At 41.4% G+C, this 19,663-nt stretch overlaps 2 protein-coding genes across 10 annotated transcripts in view; one reads left to right on the top strand and one right to left on the bottom strand.

The window, feature by feature from the left end:
* Positions 1-1,568, bottom strand: part of WDR3 (WD repeat domain 3) — a 31,424-nt gene extending 29,856 nt beyond the window's left edge. For 2 of the 3 annotated variants that reach the window (XM_017640989.3, XM_017640990.3), the window contains exon 1: positions 1,443-1,568. The gene's annotated coding sequence lies outside the window, so the exon portion shown is untranslated. Of the gene's footprint in view, positions 1-1,335; positions 1,360-1,442 lie in introns of those variants that run through there. The other variant, XM_037021182.2, reaches the window with a different exon arrangement.
* A 1-nt stretch (position 1,569) lies between these two features.
* Positions 1,570-19,663, top strand: part of GDAP2 (ganglioside induced differentiation associated protein 2) — a 108,086-nt gene continuing 89,992 nt past the window's right edge. For 3 of the 7 annotated variants that reach the window (XR_005062095.2, XM_037021198.2, XM_037021204.2), the window contains exon 1: positions 1,600-1,782. The gene's annotated coding sequence lies outside the window, so the exon portion shown is untranslated. Of the gene's footprint in view, positions 1,814-19,663 lie in introns of all 7 variants that reach the window. The other 4 variants (XM_037021207.2, XM_073234486.1, XM_073234487.1 and 1 more) reach the window with 3 other exon arrangements.

Genomic DNA, 19,663 nt, shown 5'->3' with positions numbered 1-19,663 from the left:
TTGCATTTTTTTCTGACTCTAAGACACACAATCCTTCTAGCTGTTCAGGCTCAAAACCTTGTAGTAACATTTAGCAATACTATAGCAATACATTTAGTAATATTTTTAAATATTACTATAGCAACCCAGGCTTAAAAGAGTACTTAGTGTATGGTAACTGGTATACTGAATGTATATTACTGAATAAACATGCAGTTGTTTAATCACATATAGCAATTGAGTTACTTAAATGGGTTAATATATGTAAAGCAGTTAGAAAATCATCTGGCATTTTGAAAATGTAAGTATATAAAATTCTTCACAATAACCTTGTAAGGTAGGTACTATTCTTATCCCCATTTTACAGACAAGGACACAAAGCAGAGATGTGAAATAGCTAGCCCAAAGTCATTTGCTACTTTTAAATGCTAAAACAGATTCCAATCTAACTTCAGAATTTCTTCTTTTAACCAGTAAGTTAAACTGCTTCTCTTTGTTTCTGTCCTCTCTTCTATCAGAAACTTTCATCTGATTAGGTTTCAGAAGTAGGGTCCTTTTCTCTCTTTGCACCACTTTCTGTTCCAGCTCATGATCACTGGGTTCCTGCACTAGTTTTCTATCTAGCACCTCCACCTCCATGTTTTCCATTCTTTTCAAAGTCATACTACTACCTGACTGACCCTTTCAAAGGCACTGTCCCTACCCCTGAAGCCCTAAGTAGAGCTAAACTGTTCGCAGTTTTCAAGAACTCATTCTATCTACCCCCTTTGTTTCTCGCATACCACTCTGTCTGGCGAGTTGGTTTCCTTCCTTGCCCTGAAATCTTGCCTTCTTTATACTGTTCCTCTCACCTAGAAAAACATACATTCTCCCTTCTGCCTATTTTAAACAACGTTACTCTCTGAGGCCCACTTCCTTCGGGCTAGTTCAATTCTTGCAGCCTTTTCCACTGCCTCAATATTTAAACTGTCTCCATACAACTTGGTACTGGTCACCTGTGCCTCTGCCGCACAGCTCTCGACTCCTTTGTACAGCGCCTAAAACCTAATCATCCTTCGTGCCCCTACCACCCCTGTTTCCTAAACACGCAGCAACACTCTCCGCAAACATGTTTCTATGACGCGCCGAAGGCTGGCGCGCGGTTAACAGATCTGTCAGACGTCCCTAAACCAAGTCTTCATTTAGGAGCGCGAAGTGGGTTCCGCACACAGACCACGCCACCGGCGCATCCTCAGGAGGGTCAAGCAGCTCTACACTGCACGAGCCAACCCGAGTGTAGGAAGGCGGCCTCCGGGTACGGGGGTGAGGAGCTCGTAGTTGCCCAGGTTCCGCTTCACCCTATCAACGTGCCCCAACCTTCCGTCGCCTCATCTACTGCTGACACTACGAAGCCTCGGCCAGGACCACCGAAATCCAAAGAGCGGAGCAAAGATGTTCTGCCCCCTTGCAGACCCCGTACTCACCTTAGCCTCCACGAGGCTCGGGGCCGATTGGACACACCCACATGACCCACTTCTTCCGGCCCTCTCTCTAGGCTCTTCCGCCCGACGTTCCTTTGGCCTTCGAGGAGGAAATGACGTAAGCTGTGCTCTGATTGGCAAGGGCCGGCCGGGAGCGGAAGCTGGTGTTCGCAGCCCGGAGCTGTAGCAGCTGTTCGCTCTAGCAGCTGGTTAGTCCAGCTTGCTGGGACTTTGACTTGCCGCTGAACTCCTGACAAGGTTAGCCCAGGGATGCCTCTCGGCTTCTTTCTACGAGGAGCTTAACGCGCCCCGCCTGCCGTCCGGATGGGACCGCCGGAGTGCTGTAAGAGGCGGGACGGAGGCTGCGGGCGAAGGTGGGGCGGAGCTGCCCGGGGGCGCGGCGGGAGGCTCTCTGGACTTGGCCCGGGCTGGTGCTGCGGGCAGGGAGTTCTGTCCGTTCTCTGAAGAATGAGCCTGCAATTTCTTACCCACCTTTTGGTTGCGTCCCTCTCGCCCAAGGAGCTGTTGGGTCTACTTACTGACGAGGAGATAGAGGGTAGGGCAGACCCAGGTACGAGGGACGGTGGTGCTGTAGCCACCGTGGAGGCGTCGCCCTGGATGTCGGTGAAATTGGACGGCCTGCCGGTGGTAGCCCCAGCGTCGAATCTGTGTTGCCACCGGAGTGAACTGGGCGTTCTGCAAGCCGAGAGCAGTACGAGTCGGGACTGGGTAGACTCGGGGCTGAGTCCAGGATGCTGAGTAGCCTAGATCCCTGCCGTCCCTGGAATGACATTGGTCTGGCTTTGTGTTTCCGCTTTTTGGCCGCTTGAGGGGGAAGTGACCAGGGCCGACACCTCCTTGCTTAGCAGTCAGTTGAGGCTTAGGTGCTCTGTTACCAGGTAGGAATTAGTAAGTCTCTGTGTTGGCTTATTGAGCAAGGTATCTGCAGCCAGCCTAAAAAATAGACTTACCTACATTACTGATTTGTCTAAGGATGTTTCTTGAGTTTTTCAGACATGTTAGTCGTACATGTTCAAGAAAATTGCAATAGTGGAGAATGGATATGATAAGACTGTAGATAGATGTAGCAGTAGAGGTGTTTTGAAACAAGATTATTGTGGGCAGAATGAATGAAAAAGGAGACAATTGTGGCAACAGACTATTCAGTAAGTTTGATGGGGAAGGGAGTATTTATGGGATTGGGTATGGTTAACATCTCCCACAGGTGATGTGCATTATTATTATTATTATGGGGGAAAAACGGTGTGCTTCAGTAGACAACTGCATAGTCTGGATTCTATCTGGATGATGCCCTTTGGGTTCTCTTAAGAAAGCTAGGTTATTATGTAAACTGCGGATAACTAATGTCAATTACTAAGTACTTTTTGTTATAGGCATGCAAATTCTGTCCTCTTACAGGTTCATTGGAAATTTTTCCTCCTTGTACTTTCGTTTCAATATTCCCCTATTAATGTGTCCAATTGCGGGATTCCCTTTATCTATGGTCTGCCTGATTCTCTTGTGATTTAAATATTGGACACATGTTCATTTTTATATTTGAATGGATCATAATTTTACTTCTTTAAAAAATTCTCTTAGTATCATGAAATAATATGAGAAGGGACAACCACAAATGGAAAAAATATTTTGAACAATAGTTGGTTGTAAGAGCAACTGTGAGTGCTAAGATAATGCATCTTTAAAAATTCCTAATAAACTATTTCAAGAGTATAACCATAGTTTCTTATGTACATTTCAAGTTGCTTAATGTGCTAATATCTACAGTTGAAACATAGCAACTTCTTTTCATATGAAAATGGTGCTACTAACTCACCATTAGAGCATGTGCTTTGACATTTTTGAATGGCTGTGTTAAATTTGACCTGGGCAGCTGGACAAAACTTAGAAATATTTTTGTGATACTGTGTTTATTGTTGACATATTTGACTGCTTCAGGTTTTTTTTTTTTCATCTAAGTAACTTTTTAAAAAATGTCATTCTTTTGATTTGTGTAGAATGATTCTTAAGTATAATAGACTTGGTGTTGGTATGGGGGTATGTGCACCAATATCTAATGTACCCCGAAGTTTTAAATATTGAAATACAAAGACATAAAGAATGGTAAACCTGTAATTTATTCAAAAACAGTAAAATAGAGCTGGTATTAAGGAAAGTCAAAAGCATGGACCAGCTCTGTTGTAATTTTATCCAGACCTGGCTAATCAATGTAATCATTTTTAGGAACAAGTAAACAGATACAAAGTTCTTATTTTTCTCTTGTAAATGATAACATTTTCTTTTTATCCTCACAAAATTTTTTGAGACACAGTGATCCTTGGTGTTCTGCCTGATTCTGCGCAGTCATGAACAATAAAAATATAATCTCTCTAGCTAATCCAATTATTCATATAAAATTCTATTTAGAGGACTTCTTAAACTAAAAGATGACAAGATTTGTTTTTTAAAAAGTGAGGACTTAATAGAGAGGTATCTAGGATGGCAAAATGGGAAGATCCTGAGCTCACCTTCTCCCATGGGCACGCCAAAATTCTACAACTACGTATAGAACAACTGTCTCTAACATGATCTGAAGACTAACAGAACAGATCTTACAATGAAGGACATTAAAAAAAAGCCACAATGAGACAAGTAAAAGGGGCAGAGACCCAGTTTAGTCAGGATGCTCAGGATGCACACCTCTGGCAGGGCAACTCACAAATGGGAGGGATGTCACAGCTATAAAGGTTCTTCTGAGGAGCGAGGGGTATGAGCCTTATGTGGGACTTAGCAGCCTGGGTACCTGCATTGGGAAAATGAGCTCCTGTAACATCTGGCTTTAAAAACCAGTAGGGCTTCTGTCTGAGAAAGTTGGAGAGCAATAGGAAAGTGAGACTCCACTTTTTATTACAGAGCTTCCACACATTGCAGAGGCAGAGTTTGAAAATTGCGTGGCTTACATGTGAAGGAGATCAAATGACTAATTTTAGGGCATATGTGCTACAGAGGCAGGGATCTGCTGAAATATTCTCTGGGGATGGAAGAAAGAATGCTTCCAAACTTACTCAACAGGGCCAGCATTACCCTGATACCAAATCAGACAAAGACACCACAAAAAAAGAAAATTAGCCAATATCTCTGATAAAAATCAATGTAGAAATCCTCAACAAAATATTAGTAAACTGAATTCAACAATACACTAAAAGGATCATTTGCCATGATCAAGTGGGATTTATTCCAGGCACCCAAGGATGGTTCCGTATCCACAAATCAATCAATGTAGTATACCACATTAACAGAAAGAAGAATAAAAATAATAAGACCATCTCAATAGTTGCAGAAAAAACAATTTATAAAATTCAACATCCTTTTATGACAAAAACTCAACAAAGTGGGTATGGAGGGAATGTATTTCAATATAATAAAGGCCATATATGGCAAACCCACAGCTAACATCATACTCAGTAGTGAAAAACTCAAAGATCAGAAACAAGACAAGGATACCCATTCCCCCAACTTTTATTTAACATAGTATTGGAAGTCCTAGTCACAAGAGTCAGACAAGAAAAAGAAATAAAAGGCATCAAATTTAAAAAAGCAGAACTGTCCCTTTTGGCAGATGACATGATACTATAGAGAGAGAACCTGAAGATGTCAAAAACAAAAACTGTTAGAACTAATCAGTGAATTCTGTAAATTTTCAGAATACAAAATCAGTAGACAGAAATCTGTTGGATTTCTATACACCAATAATGAACCATCAGAAAGAGAAATCAAGAAAACAATTGCATGTACAAATGCATCATGAAGAATAAAATACCTAGGAATAAATTTAACCAAGAAGGTGAAAGACGTACTCTGAACACTATAGTACATTAATGAAAGGGATTGAAGACAACACAAATAAATGGAAAGATATACTATGCTCATGGATTGGAAGAATTAGTATTATTAAAATGTCCATACTACTCAAAGCAATCTACAGATCAATGCTATCCCTATCAAAATACCAATGGCAAATCCTAAAATTTGTATGGAACCACAAAAAGATCCTGAATAGCCAAAGCAATCTTGAGAAAGAAAAGCTGGAGGTATGTGCTCTCTGATTTCAAACTACTCTACAAAGCTATAGTCATCAAAAAAAATATGGTACAGGCACAAAAACAGACACATAGATCAATGAAACAGAGTAGAGTCCAGAAATAAACACTTATATAATCAATCTTTGACAAAGGAGGCAAGAATATACAATGGGAAAGACAGTCTTTTTAATAAATGGTGTTGGAAAAACTGGACAACTACATGTAAAAGAATGTAACTTTCTTATACCATATACAAAAATTAACTCATACCATTATGTTAAAGACTTAAATGTAAGACTGAAAACCATAAAGCCACTAGAAGAAAATGAGGCAGTAAGGTCTTGGACATTGGTCCTAGCAATATTTGGATCTTTCCTCAGGCAAGTACAGCAGTAGCAAAAAAAAAAAAAAAAAGAAAAGAAAAGAAAAGAAACTACGTCAAACTAAAAAGCTTTTGCACAGCAAGGAAACCATCAACAAATTGAAAAGGCAACTTACTGAGTGGTAGAAAACACTTGCAAATGATACATCCAATAAGGGGTTGATACCAAAATACATAAAGAATTCATACAATTCAATAATAATTTAAAAAATCAATAGACATTTTTCTGAAGGAGACCTACAGATGGTCAGCAGGCACATGAAAAGATGCTCCACATCACTAATAGGCAGAGAAATGCAAATCGAAACCACAATGAGATACCACTTCACATATGTCAGAATGGCTGTTATCAAAGAGACGACATAGCAAATGTGGAGAAAAGGAAACCGTCATTCCCTGTTGATAGGAAAGCAAATGGTGCAACCACTATGGAAAACAGTATGGAGGTTCCTCAAAAAATTAAAAATAGATTTGCCAATCTAATAATTCCACTTCTGGGCATTTATTTAAATGAAAATAAAAATACTAATTTGAAAAGATATATACACCCCTTTGTTGCAACATTAATTAGAGTAGTCAAGATATGGGAGCAACCTAAGTATCTGTCAGTAGATAAATGGATCAAGTAGATCTGACACATATACAGTGGAATATTATTCAGCCACAAAAAGATGAAATAATGGTGATTTGTGAGAACATGCATGGACCTAGAAGGTACATGCTAAGTGAAATAAGTCAGGCAGATACCATATGATTTCACTTATATATGGAATCTAAAAAAAAAAAACAGATAAACAAAGCAGAAACAGACACAGATGCATAGAACAATCTGAGTTGCCAGAGGGGATGGCATTGGGGATGGGCAACATAGGGGAAGGGTATTAAAAGGTACAAACTCAGTTATAAGGTAAGTAGGACATGGGAGATGCAATGTACAGCATAAAGAATACAGTTAATAATATGGTAACAACTCTGTATGGTGACAGTAGCTAGATTTATTACATTGATCACTTTGTAATGTATGTAAATGTTGAGTCACTGTCATGCACTTGAAACTAATATAATAATTGTGTATCAACTGCACTTCAATAAGAAATTTTAATTAAAAAAATTAAATATTTTTAAGAATTTTTAAAAGTGAAGATTTAAACAAAAAGATGACAAAATTGAGAAAAGATAAGCTACTGTGTTTATCCCTTGTATATAAATCCTGGAATATAAATGTCTTGCCTCAGGACCTTTTTATGCTAAGGTTTAGTGTTTGCTTATGAGCCTTTGTTCAAAGTTCAGAACTGATTAGATGATTTTTTTCAATGGAAATTCTTGCTCCTCTTTAACTTTATCCAAAATTCTGGCTATAGCTTAGAGTACTGTAGTCTTCCCATTCTCCCTCCTTCAGTTGAGCTCATCGCATTCTTTCTACCACTGGGATTCTTAATCAGTCTGGGAACCCCCTCAAATTTATCTGCAGATCTGTGCTTGTATGAGCTCATATACTTATATTTTAGGTGGTAAAACAGTCTTTGTCTTTCATATGATTCTAAAAGGGGTCTGTACCCCAAGAATTGTTAAGAACCACTGTTCCTTAAAAGGTCAGGGATCAGATTTTCCTGCCTAGCTTGGATTTGTTTCTCTATTTGCTTTATTGCTAAGGTGTGTGTGTGTGTGTGTGTGTGTGTGTGTGTGTGTTGGGTAATGGGAGATTTCAATCTGTTTTTGGCAAGAAAAATAAATTTCTGTTAGCAATGGAGCTTAAAAAGAATTCACTGTTTGTTAAATGGCATGATACTTTCCATATAATGCCACTGAACTTTGATGTACAGTAAGAGCTCTGAACATTATTTACCCATTTAACACCCAATATTTTATGGGTCACAATGACTTTTAGGATGTAGGGAAATTATCCAACAAGCTGTCCCAACAAAATATGATTGGACATGTAGGAGAACCACCAGTGTGTACTGTCAAAGAAGATAATAGAATTTCAGGGAAACAATAGTCAATATTAAATGCAGCTTAAATTTTATTATCTCTTGGATTTAACATTTGGGTAGCTATGGTTGGTTGACGTTAAAAGGGAAATTTTAGCACTGTTACTGCTGCAGACTAAATAAATGAAAGAAAAGGAAATAGAGCTGCAAAACAGATTACACCTTAAAAGTTAAGTGGGAAAAGGGAGAAGTTTAGTTGGTATTCTGAAGAAGAAATGGGGTGGGAAAGTTTTTGAGAATAGGGAGACTGAGGGTAAGGAGAGACCAGATATTGTGAAGGTAGAGTTGATAGTACCACATTCTTGTAGAAGAGAGCTAGTCAAGTGGAGTAAAATGCTTAAATGACAGTGATTTGGCAGGCTTTAAAGTGTGGAATACACCCTAAAATCATTTGAAAGTTTCAAAGAGTGAATGAAGTTAAGAAGGAACTGGAGGGAGGTAAGGTAATTTGAATTGTGACCTCTAAGCACATCAGGATAGGAAGGAGGTGGTGTCATATGTCATGGAACTGGTATGGGTTTTAGTGCCAGCTGGTCTTTGATTTGGATCCCAGGTTGCCACTTGTTAATTACATTACCTTGAACTGATAATTGAACCTCTGGGTCTGATGCCCTCGCTGTAAAATACATTCTCTGTGGAATTGTTACAAGTATTATAAAGCGTATCTGTAACATATCTAATATCCTGTGGCACACTGTCCCTGCCATGGTAGCCGCCTTTGGTTCCTTGAACATCTTAGGCTCTTTGCCACCCTAAGGGTCCCAGATTTACCCTTACCTCTGTCTGTAAAACTCTGCTACATTTGATCTCACCTGTCATTTTTTGCTTCTCCAATCTAAATTAGCTTCTCCCTTTTTCTTTGTAGCACATTTATCACAGATTTCAATTATATATTTATTTCTATGGTTGTATAGTTGTGTGATTTTTGTGTGTCTGTCTCTTCTATTGGACAGAGACTCAGCACCTCACAGTGCTTGAATGAATGAATGCTGACACATAGTAGGCAAATAAGTATTTATTATCTTGCAATTTCTGTGGGTTAGGAATTCAGAAGTGGCTTATTTGCATGGTTCTGGCTCATAGGGGTTTCTCATGAGGTTGCAGTCACATTGTCACCTGGGGCTGAAGTCATTTGAAGCCCAACTGGGGTTGGAGGATCCAAGGTTATTCATTGAAATGCCTGGCAGTTAATGCTGGTTTGGGGCAGGAACTCTGTTTCTCTGCAGAGGGTCCTTTCCATGGGCTGTTTAAGTATCTCCATGTCATGGGAGCTGGTTTTCCCAGAACAAGGAGTCCAAGAGAGAGCATGGCAGAAACTACAGTATCTTTTATGACCCATCCCTGGAAGTCACATGCTGTCATTTCTGCAATATCCTTATGGTTACCTAGGCCAATTCCATTCATTATAGAAAGCAGCTACACAGGAGCATTAATATCAGGAGGCAGGTATCATTGAAAGATGATTCTCTCCAGCAGTTTCCTAATAGTGTGGTGGGGGGCCCAGCTAACATTGGAAAATGTGCATTTGTATTGGGAGCAGGTAGGATAGTGACTGACTTAATTTTTTTTCTAGTGTACAGGAGCGGAATCAGAAAAAACAAGTGTTAGGTTGATCTAGGTATTAGGGATTAACCAATCATTATAAGGGAAGACATTGAGATAAATAAGACAATATCTAATTCAGCTATTTGCATTTGTTAATTTGGTGCTTGTTAGAGGGTTTGACAGTGAGTGTCACACATGGAGATACATCTTAATCTCTAATGTGGCAGAGGTGACCTACACATTGACTGAGAAAGTTACAACAGGTAAATTTGTGCCTTGCTTTGTGCTAGGTGTTCTGCCATGCAATTTTAATGCAGATTATATCATTTAATCCTCACAATAACCCTAGGACTGTATTACTCCTATTTTAGAAATAAGGAAAATCTGGTTTAGAGCCAAATATAACACAACTATTAGTTTGGAGGGTCCTAGGCCCAAATTCAGGCCCTCTGATAACAGAGCCCAAACTTTTACATTGCACCATCCTATCTTTGCCTCACAGTGTAATTGCATGTGGAAATATTTACCTTAAAATACTATGGAAGCTGGCTTCAAAATTGTACATACATTATAATTTTACATAACATAGAAAAGTAAGAACTACATCAAAATTTTCACCCACCTTTACTTGTTGGTATTTTCAAATGCTCTATAAATGGGGTATTACTTAGAATTAGAAAGAAAAGTTGTTTTAAAGAAGTGATTTTGTCCTGGAACTTGGCATTCAAGTTTGCAAAATGAAATTAAGTTTGTGTTTAATGGGATATATTATATTATGGTATGGATAAAATCAAAGTTCCTGTGGCCAGAATTCTCACCTGGCCTTAGTTGGCTAGCACACTACACATGTGTGGGCAATATGTTGCTATTGACTCTATATAAAGAGCTCTGCCCAGTGCTTTGGGTGACATGGTGGCACGGATGCAAGCCTGCAGGAGAGCAGAGCAGAGGCTGGAGTGGTGGCAGCACTGAGGACAGAGGCCCAGAAGATGGCTGTTCGGGATGACTGTGCAAGCAGAGAGGCCCAGAGGATGGCTGTGCAGACAGAGAGGCCCAGGGGACGGCTGTTCGGACAGAGGAGCCCAGAGACAAAGACCGGCTTGCTGCATGTAGACTCTCTCTGAGTGAACGGGATTTTAGTGATTGACCTGCCACCGTGGAAATAAAGTTGAATATTACCCTTTCACCCCAGGAACGTTTTGCTGTCATTTTCTTCGGTCACACTGAATCCATAGCAAACTTTTCTGGAGCTGAAATCCATTTGCAAGACATTTGTCAAAGTCGGCAGGGTTCATTGTTGACCAAGGAAAAAAGACAGGCTGCCCTTATGGGACGGGTGCTTCAGCAGGCTGCCCCTATGAATGGGGAGACAGTGGATTGTTCCCCAGTGTCTATGTTGTCTGAGGTGGCTTGCCTTCTAGAGGGCTGGGTCTCATCCCAGGACTGGAGGCAAATGGAGGTGGAGGTGATAACTGAGGCAGTAAGGATAGCCCTTGGTCTTTTGAGTAGGTCTTTTGAGAGACATAGTGCCCGTGAGACAGCAGGAACTATGGGTTGGCTGCTTCTCACAGTATTAAAAAAGTCTACAGAAGATAAGGACATGATCCTGAAAAAGACCCAAGAAATGGCAGCACGAGAACACTAGCTGCAAACTTCTGTGGATTCCCTGAAGAGGAAAACAGCATTGATGCAATAGGAGGCAACATGAGAACACCTGCAGCAAGGTGCCATTGCAGAGGTAAAAGATTCCTTACAGAATGAGGCGGCAGCACTGACAGGAGCTCTGAAGGAGGAAAGGCCATAAAGGAAAAAGACAAACTCCTGAAGAAAGCACAGGTGAAGGCAGCATGAGAATGCCAGCTGCGAAGCATTGAGGTGAAGGTAAGAGAGCTGCTGAAGACTGAGGTAGCATTGCTGTGAGGCACAGTAGAAAAGGTAAAGGTTGTAGCAGAGGAGGCACTCAGGGGAGGGGAGAGAAAGATGCCATCGGCCCCAGAAATGGAGGAGCTGGGGAAGGATGAAGGGGTGGTGCTGGAGGCTCTGGCCCCTCCTGTATTGAAAGCACGCCCAGTGGTTGTAAAGAAAATAAAGACCCAGCAGCCGGGAGTTCCCCAAGGAGAGGAGCAGCCCCCTCCCCAGGTCATGGAGCACTCTATGGTCCGCCCCTGTACTCAGGCTGAGCTGGTGGATTCTTGGTTCCTGCTTCTGTGGGACTTAGGGTGGATGGAATTGTTCTGTCGGGATCAGAGATGTGAAAGCTGTCTTCCCCAACAGTTCAGCCCGCCTTGAGTGAGTGGTTACAAAATGCACATCAGACCCCAGGGAATCACTCCCTCCTCGATTGGCTTATGGCTACACTTTGTGCTGTGTGGCCCAATCAAGGTGATCGAACATCCTACCCTGCAAGATGGCAGACGTATGCTGAGCTCCCACAGGTGTTATGAGAGGTAGGTATAAAAAATGCCATCTGTAGTCCAGAGAATCATGGCCCATATGAGGATCCTTTTACTGCAGGGAGGAGAAATACTGTGCTTCAAATGGCTCCCACATCCCTCTTTGGTTCTTGGGGCCATTCTTGCCCCTCACATAGGGAAGTGCATAGGCAAGGTTACACATACAATAGCAGACTTAGGAGAGGCTGAAGCAGTGAGAGATTGGAAAGAAATAAGATCTGCTACTTACAAGGAGAATATAAAGGGCACTATGTAGGTTACGAGGACTCAGATGTGGGTTGATTTAATACAGGGAGGAGAAGACAGAAGGAAATTAGACGGGAAGTCAAATGGAATCTTACAACTGTCAAGTAGAGCTTTGGCAACAACTGAAATCAGAGCAGTAGTTCCAGCCATTAAGAACAAAGAGGCAGAGGTCAGAGACAGAGCCATGAGTCCAGCTTGTGTGTTTGCAAGACTTCCTGCTGGAGAGCAAGAAAACCTCACTTGAACTCACACAGGAAGATGATTGGGGAACACCGTTAGAGGGGAAGGTCAAGGTACATGCCCTAAGGGACCAGGGGAGGACCAGAGGCCACATGTTGAAATAGCTATCTATTGGTCCCCAGTGAACATACAATGTATCCTGGCTCTGGTGGACAAGAGCTGAATGTTCACTGATTTATGGTAACCCTAAGCAGTTTCCTGAGACCCCCACTATCATAGATAGATATGGATGGGATAAGGCTATCAGAGTGAAACAAGCCAAATCCCTTTGGGAATAGGGCATCTACCCTGAAAAGAGTATTCTGTGTATATCTCTCCCATCCCTGAGTATATTTTGGGGATTCATATCCTGCAGGGTCTATGGTTGCAGACCACTGCAGGTGAGTTCAGACTGAGAGTACATGTGTTGAAGCAGTTCTGAGGAAACATACTAGGCACCTGCCCCATAGCTTTGCCTGTACCTTGGTGGGTGACTAATACCAAACAGTACAAACTGCCGGGAGGGCATAAAGAGATTGGAGAAACCCTCCAGAAACTGGAAAAGGTGGGTATAATAAAGCCCACCCATAGTCCATTCAATTCCCCAAAGTGGCCAGTAAAAAAGCCAGATGGCTCCTGGCTTATGACCATGAATTACAGAAAACTGAATAAGGTCATACCCCATATGCCTGCTGCTGTCTCCTCTATTGCAGACTTGATGGATACCCTCAGCCATGAACTAGGAACATACCATTATGTGGTAGATCTTGATAATGCCTTCTTTTCCACTGACATTGAGCAGGAAAGTCAGGAACAGTTTGCCTTCACATAGGAGGAATAGCAGTGGACTTTCACCATCCTTCCACAGGGATACCACCACAGCCCCACCATCTGTCATTGACTTGTAGCCCAGGACTTGGCTACATGGGAGAAACCGCCAAGGGTGCGGCTGTACCATTATATTTATGATGTCACTCTCACATCCAATTCTCTTTCAGATCTAGAAGGTGCAGCACCTAGACTGCTGCAACATTTATAGGCAAAAGATGGGCTGTGAACAGTACGAAGGTTCAGGGACCTGGTTTGTCTGTCAAATTCTTGGGGATCGTCTGGTCAGGTAACACTAAACTTATACCAGAAGCAGTCATAGACAAAGGCCAGGTCTTTTCTATCCTTACAAAGGTGGCATTGTGACAAGAGATTTTGGGTCTTTTGGGCTACTGAAGAGTGATTATCCTACACTTGGCACAAATTCCGAAGCCCTTATACCATTTAATACAAAAGGACGTCACGTGGGACTGGGATGAGACATGTGCATCTGCCTTTACTGCAGCAAAATGGACAGTCAAGGCCATGCAGGCCTTGAGTGTAATAGACCTATCAAGCCCCTGTGAGGTTCATGGAACTGAAGATGGTTATGGCTGGGGTCTCTGGCAGCGGCTTGAATGCCAACCCATTAGATTCTGGTCACAACTCTGGAAAGGAGCAGAGGTACAATACACTTTGATAGAAAAACAACTGGCTGCTGTGTATCACGCCTTGCTGGTTACAGAACCCATCACTGGAATGGCCCCAATAAAGGTAATAACCATCTATCCCATCTTGGGGTGGGTGGAAGACTGGACCCAAAAGCCAAGGAGTCGTGTGGCACAAATGCCTACACTGGCCAAGTGGGGTGCATACCTACAGCAGCGTAGCACCCCTTCTACTAGCCCTTTGGGTGAAGAACTCCAACACTTACTGGGGCTGGTGACATATACTAGTGAGAACCAGAAAGAATTTACTTTAGAACCATTACCTGTAGAGAGTCCTTATTGGGAGGGAAGAGCCCCTATACCCAAAGATGCATGGTACACAGACGGCTCCAGCCATAGGCAGCCCCCAAAATGGAGGGCCCTAACTTTCCATCCTAAGACTGAGACTATGGATGGAAGATGGTGAGGGGAAGACCAGTCAGTGGGCAGAGTTGTGGGTTGTGTGGCTTGTGATCAGCCAGGAGCCCTCCCCTATAGTTGTCTGTACTGACAGCTGGACTGTCTATCAAGGTTGACCCTGTGGCTACCAACCTGTTACACTGCCAACTGGCTGATTGGTCACCAACCCCTTTGGGGGCAAGAATTGTGGCAAGACTTATGGGCCTGTGGTCGTAAGTAGTCTGTGGTCAGACTAAAAGAATTACAGTACACCATGTGACAGGTCATTTGCCACTGGCATCCCCAGGAAATGAAGCAGATAAATTGTCCAAGATACGTTGGTTAGAAGGAAAGCCTTCCTCTGATACAGCCCAATGGTTACATCAGCGTTTGTTGCATGCAGGGCAAAGGACAATGTAGGGTGTAGCTCATTGGTGAGGCTTGTCTTTGACCTTTGAAGAAGTTAGTAGAACCTGGCAGGAGTGTGTCATATGCTCTAAAAGGGAATTACACTGTGTTCCACAGCAACATGGGACAATATGTAAGAGGCTGATACCCCTCATCAGATGGCAGATACACTATATTGGGCCTCTACTTATGTCAGAAGGGTATCAGTATGCCATGGCTTGTGTGGACACAGCTACTGGACTTCTGGTTGCTTTTCCTACATGTTGTGCAGATGACCAAAAGAGGCCTGGAGCGTCTCTTTACTGCCTATGGCTGACCACAGGTAATCAAGATGATCAGGGCACCCATTTTACTGGACATATACTGCAAGAATGGGTGCAACAGTTGGGAATCAAAAGGAAGTTTCATGTGCCACACAGTCCTACCGCAGCAAGCATGATTGAGAAGCACAGTGGCTTGTTAAAATCCAGACTAAAGTCAGATACCAATAGTCTCTGGGGATGGTCAGTCTGTTTATGGCAGTGCTATGGCATTTAAATGAGAAATCCTAAAAGAGAGCCCTATATGGCTGCCTCCCCTATACAACTGCAAGTACAAACCAAGGAAGAATCACTGAAGCCAGGTTTGGCCACCAGAATAATATCTTGCTGCCAGTACCAACTGCACTGAACCCTGGAGACTCCATTGAGTGGACGTGGCCTTGGACCTTTTGACACATGGACTAACAAGAGCTGGCTCTCCTGGCATCTTGGGGACAAGGCCTCCTGTGTATTCCTGGAATAACAGCAGTGTGGCTTCCAAAGATCACTGTAGTATATCCTCAATGGCCAGAGGGTATGAGCATCTTACCGGGGAGTTTTGTTTTATCATTATGGCCAGTGCATGCACCTCCAGTAGCACTATATATAGACCCTTCAGTAACCTCCATGGAGAAGGGAGTAAAAGTATGGTATACTAGACCTGGAAGGGAGCCCCTTCCTGCTACAGTCCTATCCCAGCACCACTCTATTGCATGCATCCTACCTGATGGACAAGATTTGCCTATGTTGATGTCATTAAAACATTTGTCTTATTTCCCCTAAGGTCTTTGTAGATTGGGAACCTCCTCTGGCCTGAGGATTTATAATTTTTGTTCAAAATCTTATTGTATCTTAATTTTTATTACTATCTCTAACTTGTTCATTATCGCCTCTAAGGTCTTTTTGGATTGGGAACCTCCTCTGGCTTGACGATTATGATAATTTTTATTACCTGTAACAAAATCTTGTTGTGTCTTTATTTTATTATTATCTCTAAGTTGTTATCCTCTTTTGCTGTTGTGGAATCTGGTTACAGAGCTCCAGCTTCCTAGCTCAGGGATCATTGCAGAAGATTGAAAGCATGTAGATTGTAAGGCAAGAATCCTGGAGGGGTGGAGTGTGGGGAAGTTGGGGTTCCTATGGCCAGGATCCTCACTGAACTTAAACCACCTGATGATGTAACTGACCTGTTGCTAGGCTACTGCTTCCACACCCTTACGCAATTAGCTATTATTGCGCTATATAGAGAGCTCAGTTCATTGCTCTGGGTTTAGGCAGAGACGTTAGATGTTAGTGCTAAACCTACCACCAGGAGAACAAGCCGGATAATAAACCTTTTCACCCCAAAGAAACGTTCTACTGTCATTTCTTTGGTCAACATTAAATCCATAGTGAACTTGCCTGGGGCTAGAACCCGTTGGCAAGACATTTCCTGTTATATTTACAATAAGATCTAAACTACTTCTTAGGGCTTATGAACTCCAACATCTGGCCTTTCCCTCTCTCACCAACCTCCTCACACCTACTACTCATTACCTAGCTATTCTACTCTAGCCAAAGCAGTCTCTGCTCTTCATGGAATACACCATGCTCCTTTCTTCCCTTTTGGCCTTTGCACTTGATATTTTCTCTGCCTGAAACACTCTACGGAGCTTCACATGACTTGCTCCGTCACTTCATTTAGCTCTCACATAACACCTTTTCTCCCATAATACTTACTGCTTCCAGTCATTCTGCTGGATACCTGCTTCCTTGTTTGTTCATTGTTTATTATCCCCTCTCCTGGGAGACTTGCTCTGTCTCAATCACCTGTGTATATCCCTAGTGCCTACACCAATATCTGACTTATAATAAATGCTTACAAAGATTTTTTTATACAATTTTTTTATTAAGGTATTATTGGTATACACTCTTATTAAGGTTTCACATGAAAAACAATGTGGTTACTACATTCACCCTTATTATCAAGTACCTCTCCCATACCCCACTGCTGTCACTATCCATCAATGTAGTAAGATGCCACAGAGTCACTACTTGTCTTCTCTGTGCTACACTGTCTTCCCCATGATTCCCCCACACCATGTGTACTAAACATAATACCCCTCAATCCCCTTCTCCCTCCCTCACCACCCACCCTACCCCATGCCTCCCCTTTGATAACCAATATTCACAGGAGTCTGTGAGTCTGCTGCTGTTTTGTTCCTTCAGTTTTGCTTTGTTGTTATACTCCACAAATGAGGGAAATCATTTGGTACTTGTCTTTCTCCACCTGACTTATTTCGCTGAGCTTAATATCCTCCAGCTCCATCCATGTTGTTGCAAATGGTAGGATTTGTTTCTTTCTTATAGCTGAATAGTATTCCATTGTGTTATGTATATGTATCACATCTTCTTTATCCATTCATCTACTGATGGACAGTTAGGTTGCTTCCATATCTTGGCTATTGTAAATAGTGCTGCAACAAACATAGGGGTGCATACATCCTTTTGAATCTGAGAAATTAGATTCTTTGGGAATGGAATTCCCAGGTCAAATGGTATTTCTATTTTTAATTTTTTGAGGAACCTCCATATTGCTTTCCACAATGGTTGAACTGCTCACATTCCCACCAGCAGTGTAGGAGGGTTCCCCTTTCTCCACATCCTCACCAGCATTTGTTGTTCTTAGTCTTTTCAATACTGGCCATCCTAGCTGGTGTGAGGTGATATTTCATTGTGGTTTTTATTTGCATTTCACTGATGAATAGTGATGTGGAGCATCGTTTCATGTGCTTGTTGACTGTCTGAATTTCTTTGGTGAATTGTCTGTTCATATCCTCCCACTTTTTAATAGGGTTATTTTTCTCTTTGATTGTTGAGGCGTGTGAGATCTTTATATATTTTTGTTGTTAACTCCTTGTCATATATGTCATTTATAAATATATTCTCTCATACTGTAGGATGCCTTTTTGTTCTGCTGATGGTGTCCTTAGCTCTTTGCTTTGTTTCCCTTGCCCAAAGAGATGTGTTCAGGAAAAAGTTTCTCATGTTTATATTCAGGAGATTTTTGCCTATGTTATCTTATTCTTTTGTTGCAATTGTGAATGCAGTTGTGTTCCTGATTTCTCTTTCTGCTAGTTCATCATTAGTGTATAGGAATGCAACAGATTTCTGTGTATTAATTTTGTGACATGCAATTTTACTGAATTCATATATTAGATCTAGTAGTTTTGTTGTGGATTCTTTAGGGTTTTTTATGTACAATATCTTGTCATCTGCAAACAGTGACAGTTTAACTCCTTCTTTACCAATCTGGATGCCTTTTATTTCTTTGTGTTGTCTGATTGCCATGTCTAGGACCTCCACTACAATGTTGAATAAAAGTGGGGAGAATGGGCATCCTTGTCTTGTTCCTGATCTTAAAGGAAAAGCTTTCAGCTTCTTGCTGTTAAGTATGATGTTGGCTTTGTGTTTTTCATATATGGCCTTTATTATGTTGAGGTATTTGCCCTCTATACCCATTTTGTTGAGAGTTTTTATCATGAATGGATGTTGGATTTTGTTGAATGCTTTTTTGGCATCTATGGAGATGATCGTGGTTTTTGTCCTTCTTTTTGCTGATGTGGTGGATGATGTTGATGGATTTTCGAATGTTGTACCAAATTCTACTTGGTCATAACAGATGATCTTTTTGATGTATTTCTGAATTTGGTTTGCAATGTTTTGTTGAGTATTTTTGCATCTTTCATCAGGGATATTGGTCTGTAATTTTCTTCTTTTTTGTGGTGTGTTTGCCTGGTTTTGGTATTAGAGTGTTGCTGACCTCGTAGAATGAGTTTGGGAGTATTCTCTTCTGCTTCTTGGAAAACTTTAAGGAAGATGGGTATTAGGTCTTCACTAAATGTTTGATAAAATTCAGCATTGAAACCATCTAGTCCAGGAGTTTTGTTCTTAGGTAGCTTTTTGATTACCAATTCAATTTCGTTGCTGGCAAGTAGTCTGTTCAGATTTTCTGTTTCTTCCTGTGTCAGCCTTGGAAGTTTGCATTTTTTGTAGAAAGATGTCTATTTCTTTTAGGTTATCCAATTTTTTAGCATATAATTTTTCATAGTATTCTCTCATAATTCTTTATATTTCTGTGATGTCTGCAGTGATTTTCTCTTTTTCATTTTGGATTCTGTTTGTGTAGACTCCCTTTTTTTCTTGATAATTCTGGCTAGAGGTTTATCTATTTTGTTTATTTACTCAAAAACCACCTTCTGCTTTCATTGATTCTTTCTACTGTTTTATTCTTCTTGATTTTATTTATTTCTGCTCTAATCCTTATTATGTCCCTCCTTCTACTGACTTGGGGCCTCATTTGTTCTTCGTTTTGTAGTTTCCTTAATTGTGAATTTATACTGTTCATTTGGGTTTGTTCTTCTTTCCTGAGGGTAGGCCTGTATTGCAATATACTTCCCTCTTAGCACGGCCTTCGCTTGATCCCACAGATATTGCGCTGTTGAATTATTGTTGTCATTTGTCTCCATATATTACTTGATCTCTGTTTTTATTTGGTCTTTGATCCATTGGTTATTTAGGAGCATGTTGTTAAGCCTCCATGTGTTTCTGCGTTTTTTCTTTTTCTTTGTGTAATTTATTTCTTGTTTCATACCTTTTTGGTCTGAGAAGCTGGTTGGTACAATTGCAGTCTTTTTGTATTTACTGAGG

The sequence above is a fragment of the Manis javanica genome, chromosome 4, assembly GCF_040802235.1.
Source record: "Manis javanica isolate MJ-LG chromosome 4, MJ_LKY, whole genome shotgun sequence".
Lineage (NCBI taxonomy): Eukaryota > Metazoa > Chordata > Mammalia > Pholidota > Manidae > Manis > Manis javanica.
The sequence above is the reverse complement of the archived record's forward strand: the minus strand, read 5'-3'. Positions and strand labels throughout refer to the sequence as shown.